The 14,635-nt window shown below is 52.1% G+C and overlaps 11 non-coding genes across 11 annotated transcripts; all 11 read right to left on the bottom strand.

The window, feature by feature from the left end:
* Nucleotides 1-863: 863 nt before the first annotated feature.
* LOC126231585 (5S ribosomal RNA) lies at nt 864-982 on the bottom strand. The gene has a single exon (XR_007544370.1). It is a non-coding gene; the product is annotated as a 5S ribosomal RNA (ribosomal RNA).
* Nucleotides 983-2,191: 1,209 nt separating this feature from the next.
* On the bottom strand, nt 2,192-2,310 carry LOC126231584 (5S ribosomal RNA). The gene has a single exon (XR_007544369.1). It is a non-coding gene; the product is annotated as a 5S ribosomal RNA (ribosomal RNA).
* A 1,209-nt stretch (nt 2,311-3,519) lies between these two features.
* On the bottom strand, nt 3,520-3,638 carry LOC126231583 (5S ribosomal RNA). Its single transcript, XR_007544368.1, has one exon. It is a non-coding gene; the product is annotated as a 5S ribosomal RNA (ribosomal RNA).
* A 1,209-nt stretch (nt 3,639-4,847) lies between these two features.
* LOC126231581 (5S ribosomal RNA) lies at nt 4,848-4,966 on the bottom strand. The gene has a single exon (XR_007544367.1). It is a non-coding gene; the product is annotated as a 5S ribosomal RNA (ribosomal RNA).
* Nucleotides 4,967-6,175: 1,209 nt separating this feature from the next.
* LOC126231580 (5S ribosomal RNA) lies at nt 6,176-6,294 on the bottom strand. Its single transcript, XR_007544366.1, has one exon. It is a non-coding gene; the product is annotated as a 5S ribosomal RNA (ribosomal RNA).
* A 1,209-nt stretch (nt 6,295-7,503) lies between these two features.
* LOC126231579 (5S ribosomal RNA) lies at nt 7,504-7,622 on the bottom strand. Its single transcript, XR_007544365.1, has one exon. It is a non-coding gene; the product is annotated as a 5S ribosomal RNA (ribosomal RNA).
* Nucleotides 7,623-8,831: 1,209 nt separating this feature from the next.
* LOC126231619 (5S ribosomal RNA) lies at nt 8,832-8,950 on the bottom strand. The gene has a single exon (XR_007544400.1). It is a non-coding gene; the product is annotated as a 5S ribosomal RNA (ribosomal RNA).
* Nucleotides 8,951-10,159: 1,209 nt separating this feature from the next.
* Nucleotides 10,160-10,278, bottom strand: LOC126231615 (5S ribosomal RNA). Its single transcript, XR_007544397.1, has one exon. It is a non-coding gene; the product is annotated as a 5S ribosomal RNA (ribosomal RNA).
* Nucleotides 10,279-11,487: 1,209 nt separating this feature from the next.
* Nucleotides 11,488-11,606, bottom strand: LOC126231603 (5S ribosomal RNA). Its single transcript, XR_007544386.1, has one exon. It is a non-coding gene; the product is annotated as a 5S ribosomal RNA (ribosomal RNA).
* Nucleotides 11,607-12,815: 1,209 nt separating this feature from the next.
* On the bottom strand, nt 12,816-12,934 carry LOC126231590 (5S ribosomal RNA). The gene has a single exon (XR_007544375.1). It is a non-coding gene; the product is annotated as a 5S ribosomal RNA (ribosomal RNA).
* Nucleotides 12,935-14,143: 1,209 nt separating this feature from the next.
* Nucleotides 14,144-14,262, bottom strand: LOC126231578 (5S ribosomal RNA). Its single transcript, XR_007544364.1, has one exon. It is a non-coding gene; the product is annotated as a 5S ribosomal RNA (ribosomal RNA).
* Nucleotides 14,263-14,635: the final 373 nt, after the last annotated feature.

Genomic DNA, 14,635 nt, shown 5'->3' with positions numbered 1-14,635 from the left:
CTTTCTCACCTGGCTGACACACGCCGCGCTTCCAGATACTTGCGTAATTTGCGCGGTGCATTCGCGCCTGTCCCCCCTTCCGTCCCGACTTGTCCCGACTTTGCTCGAACTGCCGCTCGCTGCCGCTCGGGTCGCGGTCCATATGACAGCACAAGCGCGAGAAACGTCTGCGGGAGGAGGCGAGACGACGAGAGAATAAATCTATGATTACAAATCGAATTTGGAGCTGCACGCCGCTGCAGAACGATAGGCTGGCGCTAACGCATTTCGGAGCATACCGCCCGATTCGCACTGTTTTGTCGTTTTCAAAGACTTACGGGCAAACTTGGTTAGCACATTCTCCTTCAAACTGAGTTAATTACTGCCGTTTCGTACCTTACGGCCGTTTAAAATGCTTAAGGAAGTCTCTTTGTCACAACAGAAAGGTGGTATGGAAAGAGGGCTGGCAGGCAGGAGTAGTGACTAAAAAGCGAAAAATGAAGACAGCCAGAGTTCCCAGGCGCTCACCCATCTGAGTAGTAACGTTGTTGCTTGACTTCGGTGATCGGACGAGAACGGCAGATTTGTATATTTTTTTTTTTTTTTTTTTTTACTTTGTGGAATTTTGCACGGCTACAAAACAGTAGGCCCTGACGTATTTCAAAACTCATATGTCGATTCGTAGTGTGTTGTTATTTCCGAGGCGTTCTAGCACTCTCCTTTCGCGCATTCTTGCTCAAACTGAGTTCATTACTGTAATTTTGTGTTTTACGTTTAGTACAGTACTTTAAAATGCTTGTGGAAGCATCTTTGTCGCACCTGAAAGTTTGTACGAAAAAGAGGCCTGGCAGGTGTAGCGACGTAAAAATTAAAAAATGAGATAGAGCCAACAGCACCCGGTGTTCCCAGGCGGTCACCCATCCAAGTACTAACCGGGCCCGATGTTGCTTAACTTCGGTGATCGGACGAGAACCGGTGTATTCAACATGGTATGGCCGTTGGCGTCCTTATACTGTAGCCGCACCACAGAAGAAGCATTCGCCTCTTCTCCCAACACATGCAATCGCCGCTTTCCGTGGCACATTTGACGCAAAGCACGTCTTTCCACCTCGAAGGTAGCGCGGAGTGCGCGCTCGCCTCGGCGTCTCATAGGCGACTGCCGAACGTAGGTGAGGCGAACAACACAGCTGCTCGATGCACCGCCTGTCATTCGTTTGGTGCGTGCGGCCTCCCTCCGACACTGGCTGGCGACGCACCTTGTTCCTGTTATCCGGCGCAGGGCTTGCGCGCGGCCGGGCGGCGGGGGGACTGCGCGGGGTGTGGCAGTGTCCTGCTGGACCGACGGAAGCTTTCTCACCTGGCTGACACACGCCGCGCTTCCAGATACTTGCGTAATTTGCGCGGTGCATTCGCGCCTGTCCCCCCTTCCGTCCCGACTTGTCCCGACTTTGCTCGAACTGCCGCTCGCTGCCGCTCGGGTCGCGGTCCATATGACAGCACAAGCGCGAGAAACGTCTGCGGGAGGAGGCGAGACGACGAGAGAATAAATCTATGATTACAAATCGAATTTGGAGCTGCACGCCGCTGCAGAACGATAGGCTGGCGCTAACGCATTTCGGAGCATACCGCCCGATTCGCACTGTTTTGTCGTTTTCAAAGACTTACGGGCAAACTTGGTTAGCACATTCTCCTTCAAACTGAGTTAATTACTGCCGTTTCGTACCTTACGGCCGTTTAAAATGCTTAAGGAAGTCTCTTTGTCACAACAGAAAGGTGGTATGGAAAGAGGGCTGGCAGGCAGGAGTAGTGACTAAAAAGCGAAAAATGAAGACAGCCAGAGTTCCCAGGCGCTCACCCATCTGAGTAGTAACGTTGTTGCTTGACTTCGGTGATCGGACGAGAACGGCAGATTTGTATATTTTTTTTTTTTTTTTTTTTTTACTTTGTGGAATTTTGCACGGCTACAAAACAGTAGGCCCTGACGTATTTCAAAACTCATATGTCGATTCGTAGTGTGTTGTTATTTCCGAGGCGTTCTAGCACTCTCCTTTCGCGCATTCTTGCTCAAACTGAGTTCATTACTGTAATTTTGTGTTTTACGTTTAGTACAGTACTTTAAAATGCTTGTGGAAGCATCTTTGTCGCACCTGAAAGTTTGTACGAAAAAGAGGCCTGGCAGGTGTAGCGACGTAAAAATTAAAAAATGAGATAGAGCCAACAGCACCCGGTGTTCCCAGGCGGTCACCCATCCAAGTACTAACCGGGCCCGATGTTGCTTAACTTCGGTGATCGGACGAGAACCGGTGTATTCAACATGGTATGGCCGTTGGCGTCCTTATACTGTAGCCGCACCACAGAAGAAGCATTCGCCTCTTCTCCCAACACATGCAATCGCCGCTTTCCGTGGCACATTTGACGCAAAGCACGTCTTTCCACCTCGAAGGTAGCGCGGAGTGCGCGCTCGCCTCGGCGTCTCATAGGCGACTGCCGAACGTAGGTGAGGCGAACAACACAGCTGCTCGATGCACCGCCTGTCATTCGTTTGGTGCGTGCGGCCTCCCTCCGACACTGGCTGGCGACGCACCTTGTTCCTGTTATCCGGCGCAGGGCTTGCGCGCGGCCGGGCGGCGGGGGGACTGCGCGGGGTGTGGCAGTGTCCTGCTGGACCGACGGAAGCTTTCTCACCTGGCTGACACACGCCGCGCTTCCAGATACTTGCGTAATTTGCGCGGTGCATTCGCGCCTGTCCCCCCTTCCGTCCCGACTTGTCCCGACTTTGCTCGAACTGCCGCTCGCTGCCGCTCGGGTCGCGGTCCATATGACAGCACAAGCGCGAGAAACGTCTGCGGGAGGAGGCGAGACGACGAGAGAATAAATCTATGATTACAAATCGAATTTGGAGCTGCACGCCGCTGCAGAACGATAGGCTGGCGCTAACGCATTTCGGAGCATACCGCCCGATTCGCACTGTTTTGTCGTTTTCAAAGACTTACGGGCAAACTTGGTTAGCACATTCTCCTTCAAACTGAGTTAATTACTGCCGTTTCGTACCTTACGGCCGTTTAAAATGCTTAAGGAAGTCTCTTTGTCACAACAGAAAGGTGGTATGGAAAGAGGGCTGGCAGGCAGGAGTAGTGACTAAAAAGCGAAAAATGAAGACAGCCAGAGTTCCCAGGCGCTCACCCATCTGAGTAGTAACGTTGTTGCTTGACTTCGGTGATCGGACGAGAACGGCAGATTTGTATATTTTTTTTTTTTTTTTTTTTTTACTTTGTGGAATTTTGCACGGCTACAAAACAGTAGGCCCTGACGTATTTCAAAACTCATATGTCGATTCGTAGTGTGTTGTTATTTCCGAGGCGTTCTAGCACTCTCCTTTCGCGCATTCTTGCTCAAACTGAGTTCATTACTGTAATTTTGTGTTTTACGTTTAGTACAGTACTTTAAAATGCTTGTGGAAGCATCTTTGTCGCACCTGAAAGTTTGTACGAAAAAGAGGCCTGGCAGGTGTAGCGACGTAAAAATTAAAAAATGAGATAGAGCCAACAGCACCCGGTGTTCCCAGGCGGTCACCCATCCAAGTACTAACCGGGCCCGATGTTGCTTAACTTCGGTGATCGGACGAGAACCGGTGTATTCAACATGGTATGGCCGTTGGCGTCCTTATACTGTAGCCGCACCACAGAAGAAGCATTCGCCTCTTCTCCCAACACATGCAATCGCCGCTTTCCGTGGCACATTTGACGCAAAGCACGTCTTTCCACCTCGAAGGTAGCGCGGAGTGCGCGCTCGCCTCGGCGTCTCATAGGCGACTGCCGAACGTAGGTGAGGCGAACAACACAGCTGCTCGATGCACCGCCTGTCATTCGTTTGGTGCGTGCGGCCTCCCTCCGACACTGGCTGGCGACGCACCTTGTTCCTGTTATCCGGCGCAGGGCTTGCGCGCGGCCGGGCGGCGGGGGGACTGCGCGGGGTGTGGCAGTGTCCTGCTGGACCGACGGAAGCTTTCTCACCTGGCTGACACACGCCGCGCTTCCAGATACTTGCGTAATTTGCGCGGTGCATTCGCGCCTGTCCCCCCTTCCGTCCCGACTTGTCCCGACTTTGCTCGAACTGCCGCTCGCTGCCGCTCGGGTCGCGGTCCATATGACAGCACAAGCGCGAGAAACGTCTGCGGGAGGAGGCGAGACGACGAGAGAATAAATCTATGATTACAAATCGAATTTGGAGCTGCACGCCGCTGCAGAACGATAGGCTGGCGCTAACGCATTTCGGAGCATACCGCCCGATTCGCACTGTTTTGTCGTTTTCAAAGACTTACGGGCAAACTTGGTTAGCACATTCTCCTTCAAACTGAGTTAATTACTGCCGTTTCGTACCTTACGGCCGTTTAAAATGCTTAAGGAAGTCTCTTTGTCACAACAGAAAGGTGGTATGGAAAGAGGGCTGGCAGGCAGGAGTAGTGACTAAAAAGCGAAAAATGAAGACAGCCAGAGTTCCCAGGCGCTCACCCATCTGAGTAGTAACGTTGTTGCTTGACTTCGGTGATCGGACGAGAACGGCAGATTTGTATATTTTTTTTTTTTTTTTTTTTTTACTTTGTGGAATTTTGCACGGCTACAAAACAGTAGGCCCTGACGTATTTCAAAACTCATATGTCGATTCGTAGTGTGTTGTTATTTCCGAGGCGTTCTAGCACTCTCCTTTCGCGCATTCTTGCTCAAACTGAGTTCATTACTGTAATTTTGTGTTTTACGTTTAGTACAGTACTTTAAAATGCTTGTGGAAGCATCTTTGTCGCACCTGAAAGTTTGTACGAAAAAGAGGCCTGGCAGGTGTAGCGACGTAAAAATTAAAAAATGAGATAGAGCCAACAGCACCCGGTGTTCCCAGGCGGTCACCCATCCAAGTACTAACCGGGCCCGATGTTGCTTAACTTCGGTGATCGGACGAGAACCGGTGTATTCAACATGGTATGGCCGTTGGCGTCCTTATACTGTAGCCGCACCACAGAAGAAGCATTCGCCTCTTCTCCCAACACATGCAATCGCCGCTTTCCGTGGCACATTTGACGCAAAGCACGTCTTTCCACCTCGAAGGTAGCGCGGAGTGCGCGCTCGCCTCGGCGTCTCATAGGCGACTGCCGAACGTAGGTGAGGCGAACAACACAGCTGCTCGATGCACCGCCTGTCATTCGTTTGGTGCGTGCGGCCTCCCTCCGACACTGGCTGGCGACGCACCTTGTTCCTGTTATCCGGCGCAGGGCTTGCGCGCGGCCGGGCGGCGGGGGGACTGCGCGGGGTGTGGCAGTGTCCTGCTGGACCGACGGAAGCTTTCTCACCTGGCTGACACACGCCGCGCTTCCAGATACTTGCGTAATTTGCGCGGTGCATTCGCGCCTGTCCCCCCTTCCGTCCCGACTTGTCCCGACTTTGCTCGAACTGCCGCTCGCTGCCGCTCGGGTCGCGGTCCATATGACAGCACAAGCGCGAGAAACGTCTGCGGGAGGAGGCGAGACGACGAGAGAATAAATCTATGATTACAAATCGAATTTGGAGCTGCACGCCGCTGCAGAACGATAGGCTGGCGCTAACGCATTTCGGAGCATACCGCCCGATTCGCACTGTTTTGTCGTTTTCAAAGACTTACGGGCAAACTTGGTTAGCACATTCTCCTTCAAACTGAGTTAATTACTGCCGTTTCGTACCTTACGGCCGTTTAAAATGCTTAAGGAAGTCTCTTTGTCACAACAGAAAGGTGGTATGGAAAGAGGGCTGGCAGGCAGGAGTAGTGACTAAAAAGCGAAAAATGAAGACAGCCAGAGTTCCCAGGCGCTCACCCATCTGAGTAGTAACGTTGTTGCTTGACTTCGGTGATCGGACGAGAACGGCAGATTTGTATATTTTTTTTTTTTTTTTTTTTTTACTTTGTGGAATTTTGCACGGCTACAAAACAGTAGGCCCTGACGTATTTCAAAACTCATATGTCGATTCGTAGTGTGTTGTTATTTCCGAGGCGTTCTAGCACTCTCCTTTCGCGCATTCTTGCTCAAACTGAGTTCATTACTGTAATTTTGTGTTTTACGTTTAGTACAGTACTTTAAAATGCTTGTGGAAGCATCTTTGTCGCACCTGAAAGTTTGTACGAAAAAGAGGCCTGGCAGGTGTAGCGACGTAAAAATTAAAAAATGAGATAGAGCCAACAGCACCCGGTGTTCCCAGGCGGTCACCCATCCAAGTACTAACCGGGCCCGATGTTGCTTAACTTCGGTGATCGGACGAGAACCGGTGTATTCAACATGGTATGGCCGTTGGCGTCCTTATACTGTAGCCGCACCACAGAAGAAGCATTCGCCTCTTCTCCCAACACATGCAATCGCCGCTTTCCGTGGCACATTTGACGCAAAGCACGTCTTTCCACCTCGAAGGTAGCGCGGAGTGCGCGCTCGCCTCGGCGTCTCATAGGCGACTGCCGAACGTAGGTGAGGCGAACAACACAGCTGCTCGATGCACCGCCTGTCATTCGTTTGGTGCGTGCGGCCTCCCTCCGACACTGGCTGGCGACGCACCTTGTTCCTGTTATCCGGCGCAGGGCTTGCGCGCGGCCGGGCGGCGGGGGGACTGCGCGGGGTGTGGCAGTGTCCTGCTGGACCGACGGAAGCTTTCTCACCTGGCTGACACACGCCGCGCTTCCAGATACTTGCGTAATTTGCGCGGTGCATTCGCGCCTGTCCCCCCTTCCGTCCCGACTTGTCCCGACTTTGCTCGAACTGCCGCTCGCTGCCGCTCGGGTCGCGGTCCATATGACAGCACAAGCGCGAGAAACGTCTGCGGGAGGAGGCGAGACGACGAGAGAATAAATCTATGATTACAAATCGAATTTGGAGCTGCACGCCGCTGCAGAACGATAGGCTGGCGCTAACGCATTTCGGAGCATACCGCCCGATTCGCACTGTTTTGTCGTTTTCAAAGACTTACGGGCAAACTTGGTTAGCACATTCTCCTTCAAACTGAGTTAATTACTGCCGTTTCGTACCTTACGGCCGTTTAAAATGCTTAAGGAAGTCTCTTTGTCACAACAGAAAGGTGGTATGGAAAGAGGGCTGGCAGGCAGGAGTAGTGACTAAAAAGCGAAAAATGAAGACAGCCAGAGTTCCCAGGCGCTCACCCATCTGAGTAGTAACGTTGTTGCTTGACTTCGGTGATCGGACGAGAACGGCAGATTTGTATATTTTTTTTTTTTTTTTTTTTTTACTTTGTGGAATTTTGCACGGCTACAAAACAGTAGGCCCTGACGTATTTCAAAACTCATATGTCGATTCGTAGTGTGTTGTTATTTCCGAGGCGTTCTAGCACTCTCCTTTCGCGCATTCTTGCTCAAACTGAGTTCATTACTGTAATTTTGTGTTTTACGTTTAGTACAGTACTTTAAAATGCTTGTGGAAGCATCTTTGTCGCACCTGAAAGTTTGTACGAAAAAGAGGCCTGGCAGGTGTAGCGACGTAAAAATTAAAAAATGAGATAGAGCCAACAGCACCCGGTGTTCCCAGGCGGTCACCCATCCAAGTACTAACCGGGCCCGATGTTGCTTAACTTCGGTGATCGGACGAGAACCGGTGTATTCAACATGGTATGGCCGTTGGCGTCCTTATACTGTAGCCGCACCACAGAAGAAGCATTCGCCTCTTCTCCCAACACATGCAATCGCCGCTTTCCGTGGCACATTTGACGCAAAGCACGTCTTTCCACCTCGAAGGTAGCGCGGAGTGCGCGCTCGCCTCGGCGTCTCATAGGCGACTGCCGAACGTAGGTGAGGCGAACAACACAGCTGCTCGATGCACCGCCTGTCATTCGTTTGGTGCGTGCGGCCTCCCTCCGACACTGGCTGGCGACGCACCTTGTTCCTGTTATCCGGCGCAGGGCTTGCGCGCGGCCGGGCGGCGGGGGGACTGCGCGGGGTGTGGCAGTGTCCTGCTGGACCGACGGAAGCTTTCTCACCTGGCTGACACACGCCGCGCTTCCAGATACTTGCGTAATTTGCGCGGTGCATTCGCGCCTGTCCCCCCTTCCGTCCCGACTTGTCCCGACTTTGCTCGAACTGCCGCTCGCTGCCGCTCGGGTCGCGGTCCATATGACAGCACAAGCGCGAGAAACGTCTGCGGGAGGAGGCGAGACGACGAGAGAATAAATCTATGATTACAAATCGAATTTGGAGCTGCACGCCGCTGCAGAACGATAGGCTGGCGCTAACGCATTTCGGAGCATACCGCCCGATTCGCACTGTTTTGTCGTTTTCAAAGACTTACGGGCAAACTTGGTTAGCACATTCTCCTTCAAACTGAGTTAATTACTGCCGTTTCGTACCTTACGGCCGTTTAAAATGCTTAAGGAAGTCTCTTTGTCACAACAGAAAGGTGGTATGGAAAGAGGGCTGGCAGGCAGGAGTAGTGACTAAAAAGCGAAAAATGAAGACAGCCAGAGTTCCCAGGCGCTCACCCATCTGAGTAGTAACGTTGTTGCTTGACTTCGGTGATCGGACGAGAACGGCAGATTTGTATATTTTTTTTTTTTTTTTTTTTTTACTTTGTGGAATTTTGCACGGCTACAAAACAGTAGGCCCTGACGTATTTCAAAACTCATATGTCGATTCGTAGTGTGTTGTTATTTCCGAGGCGTTCTAGCACTCTCCTTTCGCGCATTCTTGCTCAAACTGAGTTCATTACTGTAATTTTGTGTTTTACGTTTAGTACAGTACTTTAAAATGCTTGTGGAAGCATCTTTGTCGCACCTGAAAGTTTGTACGAAAAAGAGGCCTGGCAGGTGTAGCGACGTAAAAATTAAAAAATGAGATAGAGCCAACAGCACCCGGTGTTCCCAGGCGGTCACCCATCCAAGTACTAACCGGGCCCGATGTTGCTTAACTTCGGTGATCGGACGAGAACCGGTGTATTCAACATGGTATGGCCGTTGGCGTCCTTATACTGTAGCCGCACCACAGAAGAAGCATTCGCCTCTTCTCCCAACACATGCAATCGCCGCTTTCCGTGGCACATTTGACGCAAAGCACGTCTTTCCACCTCGAAGGTAGCGCGGAGTGCGCGCTCGCCTCGGCGTCTCATAGGCGACTGCCGAACGTAGGTGAGGCGAACAACACAGCTGCTCGATGCACCGCCTGTCATTCGTTTGGTGCGTGCGGCCTCCCTCCGACACTGGCTGGCGACGCACCTTGTTCCTGTTATCCGGCGCAGGGCTTGCGCGCGGCCGGGCGGCGGGGGGACTGCGCGGGGTGTGGCAGTGTCCTGCTGGACCGACGGAAGCTTTCTCACCTGGCTGACACACGCCGCGCTTCCAGATACTTGCGTAATTTGCGCGGTGCATTCGCGCCTGTCCCCCCTTCCGTCCCGACTTGTCCCGACTTTGCTCGAACTGCCGCTCGCTGCCGCTCGGGTCGCGGTCCATATGACAGCACAAGCGCGAGAAACGTCTGCGGGAGGAGGCGAGACGACGAGAGAATAAATCTATGATTACAAATCGAATTTGGAGCTGCACGCCGCTGCAGAACGATAGGCTGGCGCTAACGCATTTCGGAGCATACCGCCCGATTCGCACTGTTTTGTCGTTTTCAAAGACTTACGGGCAAACTTGGTTAGCACATTCTCCTTCAAACTGAGTTAATTACTGCCGTTTCGTACCTTACGGCCGTTTAAAATGCTTAAGGAAGTCTCTTTGTCACAACAGAAAGGTGGTATGGAAAGAGGGCTGGCAGGCAGGAGTAGTGACTAAAAAGCGAAAAATGAAGACAGCCAGAGTTCCCAGGCGCTCACCCATCTGAGTAGTAACGTTGTTGCTTGACTTCGGTGATCGGACGAGAACGGCAGATTTGTATATTTTTTTTTTTTTTTTTTTTTTACTTTGTGGAATTTTGCACGGCTACAAAACAGTAGGCCCTGACGTATTTCAAAACTCATATGTCGATTCGTAGTGTGTTGTTATTTCCGAGGCGTTCTAGCACTCTCCTTTCGCGCATTCTTGCTCAAACTGAGTTCATTACTGTAATTTTGTGTTTTACGTTTAGTACAGTACTTTAAAATGCTTGTGGAAGCATCTTTGTCGCACCTGAAAGTTTGTACGAAAAAGAGGCCTGGCAGGTGTAGCGACGTAAAAATTAAAAAATGAGATAGAGCCAACAGCACCCGGTGTTCCCAGGCGGTCACCCATCCAAGTACTAACCGGGCCCGATGTTGCTTAACTTCGGTGATCGGACGAGAACCGGTGTATTCAACATGGTATGGCCGTTGGCGTCCTTATACTGTAGCCGCACCACAGAAGAAGCATTCGCCTCTTCTCCCAACACATGCAATCGCCGCTTTCCGTGGCACATTTGACGCAAAGCACGTCTTTCCACCTCGAAGGTAGCGCGGAGTGCGCGCTCGCCTCGGCGTCTCATAGGCGACTGCCGAACGTAGGTGAGGCGAACAACACAGCTGCTCGATGCACCGCCTGTCATTCGTTTGGTGCGTGCGGCCTCCCTCCGACACTGGCTGGCGACGCACCTTGTTCCTGTTATCCGGCGCAGGGCTTGCGCGCGGCCGGGCGGCGGGGGGACTGCGCGGGGTGTGGCAGTGTCCTGCTGGACCGACGGAAGCTTTCTCACCTGGCTGACACACGCCGCGCTTCCAGATACTTGCGTAATTTGCGCGGTGCATTCGCGCCTGTCCCCCCTTCCGTCCCGACTTGTCCCGACTTTGCTCGAACTGCCGCTCGCTGCCGCTCGGGTCGCGGTCCATATGACAGCACAAGCGCGAGAAACGTCTGCGGGAGGAGGCGAGACGACGAGAGAATAAATCTATGATTACAAATCGAATTTGGAGCTGCACGCCGCTGCAGAACGATAGGCTGGCGCTAACGCATTTCGGAGCATACCGCCCGATTCGCACTGTTTTGTCGTTTTCAAAGACTTACGGGCAAACTTGGTTAGCACATTCTCCTTCAAACTGAGTTAATTACTGCCGTTTCGTACCTTACGGCCGTTTAAAATGCTTAAGGAAGTCTCTTTGTCACAACAGAAAGGTGGTATGGAAAGAGGGCTGGCAGGCAGGAGTAGTGACTAAAAAGCGAAAAATGAAGACAGCCAGAGTTCCCAGGCGCTCACCCATCTGAGTAGTAACGTTGTTGCTTGACTTCGGTGATCGGACGAGAACGGCAGATTTGTATATTTTTTTTTTTTTTTTTTTTTTACTTTGTGGAATTTTGCACGGCTACAAAACAGTAGGCCCTGACGTATTTCAAAACTCATATGTCGATTCGTAGTGTGTTGTTATTTCCGAGGCGTTCTAGCACTCTCCTTTCGCGCATTCTTGCTCAAACTGAGTTCATTACTGTAATTTTGTGTTTTACGTTTAGTACAGTACTTTAAAATGCTTGTGGAAGCATCTTTGTCGCACCTGAAAGTTTGTACGAAAAAGAGGCCTGGCAGGTGTAGCGACGTAAAAATTAAAAAATGAGATAGAGCCAACAGCACCCGGTGTTCCCAGGCGGTCACCCATCCAAGTACTAACCGGGCCCGATGTTGCTTAACTTCGGTGATCGGACGAGAACCGGTGTATTCAACATGGTATGGCCGTTGGCGTCCTTATACTGTAGCCGCACCACAGAAGAAGCATTCGCCTCTTCTCCCAACACATGCAATCGCCGCTTTCCGTGGCACATTTGACGCAAAGCACGTCTTTCCACCTCGAAGGTAGCGCGGAGTGCGCGCTCGCCTCGGCGTCTCATAGGCGACTGCCGAACGTAGGTGAGGCGAACAACACAGCTGCTCGATGCACCGCCTGTCATTCGTTTGGTGCGTGCGGCCTCCCTCCGACACTGGCTGGCGACGCACCTTGTTCCTGTTATCCGGCGCAGGGCTTGCGCGCGGCCGGGCGGCGGGGGGACTGCGCGGGGTGTGGCAGTGTCCTGCTGGACCGACGGAAGCTTTCTCACCTGGCTGACACACGCCGCGCTTCCAGATACTTGCGTAATTTGCGCGGTGCATTCGCGCCTGTCCCCCCTTCCGTCCCGACTTGTCCCGACTTTGCTCGAACTGCCGCTCGCTGCCGCTCGGGTCGCGGTCCATATGACAGCACAAGCGCGAGAAACGTCTGCGGGAGGAGGCGAGACGACGAGAGAATAAATCTATGATTACAAATCGAATTTGGAGCTGCACGCCGCTGCAGAACGATAGGCTGGCGCTAACGCATTTCGGAGCATACCGCCCGATTCGCACTGTTTTGTCGTTTTCAAAGACTTACGGGCAAACTTGGTTAGCACATTCTCCTTCAAACTGAGTTAATTACTGCCGTTTCGTACCTTACGGCCGTTTAAAATGCTTAAGGAAGTCTCTTTGTCACAACAGAAAGGTGGTATGGAAAGAGGGCTGGCAGGCAGGAGTAGTGACTAAAAAGCGAAAAATGAAGACAGCCAGAGTTCCCAGGCGCTCACCCATCTGAGTAGTAACGTTGTTGCTTGACTTCGGTGATCGGACGAGAACGGCAGATTTGTATATTTTTTTTTTTTTTTTTTTTTTACTTTGTGGAATTTTGCACGGCTACAAAACAGTAGGCCCTGACGTATTTCAAAACTCATATGTCGATTCGTAGTGTGTTGTTATTTCCGAGGCGTTCTAGCACTCTCCTTTCGCGCATTCTTGCTCAAACTGAGTTCATTACTGTAATTTTGTGTTTTACGTTTAGTACAGTACTTTAAAATGCTTGTGGAAGCATCTTTGTCGCACCTGAAAGTTTGTACGAAAAAGAGGCCTGGCAGGTGTAGCGACGTAAAAATTAAAAAATGAGATAGAGCCAACAGCACCCGGTGTTCCCAGGCGGTCACCCATCCAAGTACTAACCGGGCCCGATGTTGCTTAACTTCGGTGATCGGACGAGAACCGGTGTATTCAACATGGTATGGCCGTTGGCGTCCTTATACTGTAGCCGCACCACAGAAGAAGCATTCGCCTCTTCTCCCAACACATGCAATCGCCGCTTTCCGTGGCACATTTGACGCAAAGCACGTCTTTCCACCTCGAAGGTAGCGCGGAGTGCGCGCTCGCCTCGGCGTCTCATAGGCGACTGCCGAACGTAGGTGAGGCGAACAACACAGCTGCTCGATGCACCGCCTGTCATTCGTTTGGTGCGTGCGGCCTCCCTCCGACACTGGCTGGCGACGCACCTTGTTCCTGTTATCCGGCGCAGGGCTTGCGCGCGGCCGGGCGGCGGGGGGACTGCGCGGGGTGTGGCAGTGTCCTGCTGGACCGACGGAAGCTTTCTCACCTGGCTGACACACGCCGCGCTTCCAGATACTTGCGTAATTTGCGCGGTGCATTCGCGCCTGTCCCCCCTTCCGTCCCGACTTGTCCCGACTTTGCTCGAACTGCCGCTCGCTGCCGCTCGGGTCGCGGTCCATATGACAGCACAAGCGCGAGAAACGTCTGCGGGAGGAGGCGAGACGACGAGAGAATAAATCTATGATTACAAATCGAATTTGGAGCTGCACGCCGCTGCAGAACGATAGGCTGGCGCTAACGCATTTCGGAGCATACCGCCCGATTCGCACTGTTTTGTCGTTTTCAAAGACTTACGGGCAAACTTGGTTAGCACATTCTCCTTCAAACTGAGTTAATTACTGCCGTTTCGTACCTTACGGCCGTTTAAAATGCTTAAGGAAGTCTCTTTGTCACAACAGAAAGGTGGTATGGAAAGAGGGCTGGCAGGCAGGAGTAGTGACTAAAAAGCGAAAAATGAAGACAGCCAGAGTTCCCAGGCGCTCACCCATCTGAGTAGTAACGTTGTTGCTTGACTTCGGTGATCGGACGAGAACGGCAGATTTGTATATTTTTTTTTTTTTTTTTTTTTTACTTTGTGGAATTTTGCACGGCTACAAAACAGTAGGCCCTGACGTATTTCAAAACTCATATGTCGATTCGTAGTGTGTTGTTATTTCCGAGGCGTTCTAGCACTCTCCTTTCGCGCATTCTTGCTCAAACTGAGTTCATTACTGTAATTTTGTGTTTTACGTTTAGTACAGTACTTTAAAATGCTTGTGGAAGCATCTTTGTCGCACCTGAAAGTTTGTACGAAAAAGAGGCCTGGCAGGTGTAGCGACGTAAAAATTAAAAAATGAGATAGAGCCAACAGCACCCGGTGTTCCCAGGCGGTCACCCATCCAAGTACTAACCGGGCCCGATGTTGCTTAACTTCGGTGATCGGACGAGAACCGGTGTATTCAACATGGTATGGCCGTTGGCGTCCTTATACTGTAGCCGCACCACAGAAGAAGCATTCGCCTCTTCTCCCAACACATGCAATCGCCGCTTTCCGTGGCACATTTGACGCAAAGCACGTCTTTCCACCTCGAAGGTAGCGCGGAGTGCGCGCTCGCCTCGGCGTCTCATAGGCGACTGCCGAACGTAGGTGAGGCGAACAACACAGCTGCTCGATGCACCGCCTGTCATTCGTTTGGTGCGTGCGGCCTCCCTCCGACACTGGCTGGCGACGCACCTTGTTCCTGTTATCCGGCGCAGGGCTTGCGCGCGGCCGGGCGGCGGGGGGACTGCGCGGGGTGTGGCAGTGTCCTGCTGGACCGACGGAAGCTTTCTCACCTGGCTGACACACGCCGCG

This window comes from Schistocerca nitens, unplaced genomic scaffold (assembly GCF_023898315.1).
Source record: "Schistocerca nitens isolate TAMUIC-IGC-003100 unplaced genomic scaffold, iqSchNite1.1 HiC_scaffold_399, whole genome shotgun sequence".
Taxonomy (NCBI): domain Eukaryota; kingdom Metazoa; phylum Arthropoda; class Insecta; order Orthoptera; family Acrididae; genus Schistocerca; species Schistocerca nitens.
Note: the sequence above shows the minus strand (reverse complement) of the source record. Positions and strands in the feature narration are given on the sequence as shown.